Below are 6,067 nucleotides of genomic sequence, written 5' to 3'. Positions count from 1 at the left end.
TGTTCAGCTGAACCAAAGTCCTTTCTAGCTAAATATATTAATCCCAAAAGGGTTTTGGTGGAACCAGACTGGAAGCTGTTTGCAATAATTATGAGGCCAGTTTACTCTTGACTGTTAAAGGGATAGTGTCATGTGATGTAAATGGTTCATTTGCAAAGGCTGTTCCTTAAACAGCAAATAGCCACCAACTTTTTGAATTCACAATATTCCCAAAATATACAAAAAGGCCGAATAAAAATGGGCTTTTAGAATTTGACTTCAGTATGATATGGATCCCATGGAATCTAAATCCTCTGTCAAAATAATTATTCTGGTGTAAAATCAGGGAAGGAAACACCTTGTAGGATAACGCAGTGGATTAAACACTGTTCTTTTATCTCTCAGATCTGAGTTTAAAGGCCCGTTTCTAACCCCGACCACCTGGCAGGAGTGGGGTGAACGGGCGGATAAAATGGCGGTTGAGCGCGTTATAAATGGATAGCCATGTGGTGAAGGATAGAATACGAGAGCCTGGTCTTTAGTTGTTTCCAAGCCTTTATTCACAGAGTTTCCCCTTACACATACCCCACACCCTAGATAAGCTCTCCTATGAAAAGGATACAAGAGAGTCCCCAATTGATACCCACCACCTAAATACAATTAACACTCATTGATATAAATCATACAAATAATAGGGCACTTCCCGTTACATTCCTGATGAGTTTGTGCCTGCCGCCATTTTAACCACTGGGTTTTCAGCAGCATTGACGCCGCCCACCACAGGCAGACAGGGACATCATAAATATTTAAATGTTGGGGCCCGATAACATCACTTGGACCCCAACTTGATTTTAACTGCCAATCGCGCCCATGACACTCAGGCTGCCAGTGAAACCTGGTGACAGGTACGATCCTGGCCAGAAGAGACCCAGGTAAGTTGAAATCTGTGATTTTTTTTTCAAAGGTTTCCTTGTGGGCCAGGTGGATAAGGAATGTTCCTTTGGGCCCCACTAGGACACCTTGGGCCTCCCCTGCCTCAGGCTTCCCTTCCCTTCTCCGACCACGATCACCTCCAGATCCCTCACTCAACACTTAATGCTGGGGACCGTTCCCTTGGGTGGTGGCCTCTTGCTGGGCTAAATCCTGTGCCTGCCCGTGGCCTCCTCGTAGTTCCTGCTGGGTTCGGGCGGGAGTCATGGTAACATGCAACATGGTAATGAGGCCCAGGAGTTAAAATGCCCCAGGCCTCACACCCATCCCAACATGTGCCCTTCCATCCTACTCTGGCCCCCGAATGCCTCACTTACGCCCCATTAAAATAGGCGCATAAATCTAGCCCAAAACGATGGGATAAAAGGTTCTTAGCTCTGACATTTGTAAGAGTTCTAAGTGAAATTAATTTGTTCAGTCTCGGGTTAGTTCCTAAATCTAGCCTACTCACGCCTGTACTAGAAACCAGGTTTAAACTTGGCAGATTTTCAAAAACACTGGTAGTTTGATACCAGTTAGCAAATTATTGGGGCTTACTCAAACAGGTAGCAAGTAACTAAGTGTGGAAAATGGAAAATTCATACTGATGCATTGCACTTTAATTCAAACCTCAGAGGGTCACCTTTTATGCATCAGTATATCTGTCACGTTTAAGATTAAGAGACACTGTTGGGATATCAAAAGAAGCCAAATCTTACTCTGCATCTAAGTCAGGTTATATCTGATCTCAAGTGCTTCCTGCTAACATTGAAGGTGAAATTCCTTTTATGACAACTGTAACGGATGGGATTTCCTGTTTTGTACTCTCACTGACGTTCTTTGTCAAATTATCTGCAAGTGGAATTCACCCCTTTTGTGCCATAAGCAAAACAATGTTTCATTCCCCAGGTTTTTCATCATTCACTGAGCACAGAAATTCATGAGGGAACCTATAAGTTTAATGCTGGCTCTACAATGAAGGAACAAAATATAAATGTTTAGGAGGTGGAATTCCAGAATATTCTATCGACCTGCCTTACTTGGATAAAAGACATAATTCCTCAGTGTATTGTGATGTAGATACAGATAATCAATAAGTCACATCCTTTTCATATGTACTTAAAATATTATTAATAATTTGAGCAGACTTGTCGTGCTGGTGATGTAAATGAGAAATTTGTCAGCAACCATATCACCTTCATTCTCTAAAGATTGCACTAAAAGTTATGAATACTGAATGCTTAGCAAGACTCGCCATTTAGATTTCTCTATCACAGACAACAGGATTATGTTGAGTAAACCTTCCCCAAATGGTTGTTTTTCCTGAATAAGTTTAGACAATGAATGTCACCAGGCTATTGGACTGTGGAAGGGTTTCCACTGAGCCCAATCCTGTCCTCACTTGATGTCTATATTTATTCACTCTACAGCAGGGTCTTTCAGTGGGTGACGAGAATTCTCATTGATTTTTATTGCTTCCTTGTCTAGTGACACTGAGGTTAATTGTAGCTTCTCCACTCCTGCCCCAGCTGGGATTAGATAATTCAGCATAGCCCAGGGATTGAATCCAGGACTTTCCTGATCAGTATGGTTCAGTTTGACACCCCACTGAACCATTGGGGGAGACTTTTTTAAAAAATGAGAAAAGTATGTTTTATACAAATAATATTGTTATTCAAATAAGGATTTGTGGCACCACGATCGTATAGTAGCTGGTGCTCTGCCATGTGGTTGCATTTAACTTGGTTCACATCCGAGTCATGACAGCTTGCTTTATCTGTCATAAGTGTAAGGTGATGCATTTAGTAGAAGGAATAAGGAGGCCATATACTCCTTGGAAAATAAGAGTCTAAATGGGGTAGAGAAGCAAAGGGATCTAGGGGTACACATTCACAAATCATTAAAAGTAGCAACGCAAGTTAACAAGGCTATAAAAAATGTAAACAAAGCACTGAGCATCATTTCTAGAGGAATAGAATTGAAAAGCAGAGTAGTTGTTAAACTTGTATAGAACCTTGGTTAGACTACACAGAATACTGTGTACAATTCTGGTCACTATATTACCAAATGGATATAGAGGCACTGGAGAAGGTGCAAAAAAGATTTACAAGGATGATACCAGAACCGAGAGGTTATACCTATCAGGAAGGATTGAATAGGCTGGGGCTCTTTTCTCTAGGGTGACCTAATAAAGGTCTTTAAAATTATGAAGGGGTTGATAGGGTGGACATAGATATGATGTTTCCACTTGTAGGGGGGTCCAAAACTAGGGGCCATAAATATAAGATAGTCACTAATAAATCCAATAAAGAATTCAGGAGAAACTTCTTTACCAAGAGAGTGATTAGAATGTGGAACTTGGTACCACATGGAATAGTTGAGGCGAATGGCGTAGATGCGTTTTAAAGGGAAGTACATGAGGGAGAAAAAAATAGAAGGATATGCTGATATAGGGTAAGATGAAGTAGGGTGGGAGGAGGCTCGTGTGGAGCATAAACGCCAGCACAGACCAGTTGGGCCGAATGGCCTGTTCCTGTGCTGTAAATTCTAAGTAATCCATTTCTAGCAAGCGCTGAAAAGCAGCTACCTAAATGGGGGAAATAAATAATTTGTGAGCTGGCACCAGAAAAAATGACCATGAAAGCTGCTGGATTGTCATAAAAACCCAACTGGTTCATTAATATCCTCCAGGGTACCACATGCCACCCCTGCCCAGTTTGACCTATCTGTGCTTTCAGTCCCACATCATTTAGGTTGGCTCAATGCCCTCAGGGCGACTAGAGATGGGCAATGATTACTGCCTTTTCAGTGTTGCCCACATCCAAAGAACAATTTAAAAAAAATAAGAGTTACTACAGAACCACACGAACAGCTATTTTGAAGTCTGTCGAAAGGTGCTGATATTGTGTGGATCTAATTTCTCATGCTGTTTCTTTAAGTATAGGGCATTGAGGAGGAAGAAATAACGAGATTGTTTGCAGTTTAATCTGGTTCATATTTATTGAAGGTAATACTGAATTTTCATTTGGCCATAAAACCTCACAGATGTCAACAGCACTAAATAACTTATGTTGTGTGAAATTAACAGCTGCGGTGAATCTGTCATGTGAGGATTGTTTGGTGGTTCAGAGTAGCCTTTCCCTCAACAGGATGCACTGTAATCGTCATAAACAACTGTGTTCATGCATTTGAATAGTCAGGCTAATAGCACTCATTACAGGGAGCAGTGTTACATTAATAAGTCATGCAATATGCCAATTACGGATCCTTCTTACATATATTATTGCACACATTTTTGTTATCCTGAAGGTCTTTTCTGGCAAGGGGCCTGAAACATTATTTTCTAAAGCATTTCTTCTACCCAGCTGGCACAAGTTACTTATTTTAACAACAGCTCACAGCACATGTTTAATATTATACTGTAAGGTTTATCTTATATCATTACGTATATACTATAGTCACTATTGTTTCAGATCACAGCTATATCCTATCTTTATAATTGGCCTGGGAATAGTTTTAAGATTGTAGGGATCAATACCTGCATTTAACCCTTTCTACAGCTGGTTTTGATATGGCTCAATTTTCTGTTTATGAATTTTCCCAGAAAAGCTGTGCCCGTGGATGGTTTGGATCAATCCGTTGGAAGGCTACATGTATACCAGAGATTAGTTGTTATAACTGAACAGCTTGACTACTGTTCACTCCAATGTAGGCATTTTTACTACATGCCTAGAACAAAATTTGGGTTTTCAGAACTTCAGGTTCAAAGCAACTATTTTCTTTGGAGGTGAGACATCAACTACTCCTTAGATCTGCTGCTACTTTTAAACATATTGGGGTCGACTTTCCACTCTACGCCAGTAATATCAGTGCAATTCGGGCGAAATTGGCCGCACCAGCACAAAAGATTGGAGAATTTTAAACGTAAGTGAGTTACACCCAAAACCACTTGCGTTCGTGTTTTTCGCGATCTTTTACGCTGGTTCAAGATTCAGTTCGTCCGGATCAGGTCCCGCCCACAAAACTGGCCAGGTCCCCAGGTCGACATTGCTAGTTTCCGCTGATAGCATGGTTGGGGAAGGCTCTTCAAATTGCACACATTTTCTTAGGGGGCACAGGCACTAGTAGGCATGTTTTTAATCATTAAAAAAATATTTAATTTACTAAGAATCTGACTAGTGTACATCAATCAAATTAGTAAGTGGTTCAGCGTAGTTTTTATCATGGTGTGACCTTTCTCCTGGGTTGAAGTCAATTTCTCCACTGGCTTCTGGATCTTAAAGTGACCATGACCATCTCCGTCGCTGCTGCTTTCTACGGAGACTATATTCTCTGCTGGACTGCCTCTAGTCTGCATCCTCGGGTTTTTGCTCCTCTGCTGGGACTATTTCACTGTATACTGAGCTACCTCTGATCTGCTTCTGCTGGTTCCCACCCAGCTCTTGATTCTGCTCCATTGCTGCCGAATGACCTTTGCCACTTTCCGCTTGCTTCCCACTGTCGCTGATTCCAGAATCCTTCAGAACTCCTCCCATTACCTCCCCCCCACCCCCCCCCCCCCCCCCACCCCACCACCTTTGCTGGAGGTGGGACTGGCTCCTCAAGCTCCTACTGCTTGATCCAAAACAATAACGCTGTAGCTGTCTCTCTTCAGATAGTAGTGTTAAACATGTATTTCATGGAACGAAAAACAAAAGCCACAAAAAGGCAACTATGGCCAAAAAGCTAGCCGTACATTTCAATAAAGGATGAAAGTATGAAATATTTTAAGTCAGATAAGCAAACTAAAAGGTTCGGTATTTTCACCAATGCTGGCATTCTGTTGATATATTAAAGATATCAGATGCGCCATGCATTCCTTAACCCAGTACAATCTGAAGACTCAACCATTCAAAGGTTGAAGATAAATGTCTACCATGAGTTAACTATTTATAACTGTTTTGAATTGACGAAACAGATTCAGATCAATCTTTTCTTTCAAACCCTCTTCAGTTTTATCCCCTCCTCTCTTGCAGATGTCAACTCATATTGGGGTTCAAATCCACAGGTCACTGGTTACCGATCAGGAGCAGGAGCCTGGCTCTTTATCACCACTATTTCTGACTTCAGTGCAGGGAAA

This window comes from Heptranchias perlo, chromosome 24 (assembly GCF_035084215.1).
Source record: "Heptranchias perlo isolate sHepPer1 chromosome 24, sHepPer1.hap1, whole genome shotgun sequence".
Lineage (NCBI taxonomy): Eukaryota > Metazoa > Chordata > Chondrichthyes > Hexanchiformes > Hexanchidae > Heptranchias > Heptranchias perlo.
Note: the sequence above shows the minus strand (reverse complement) of the source record.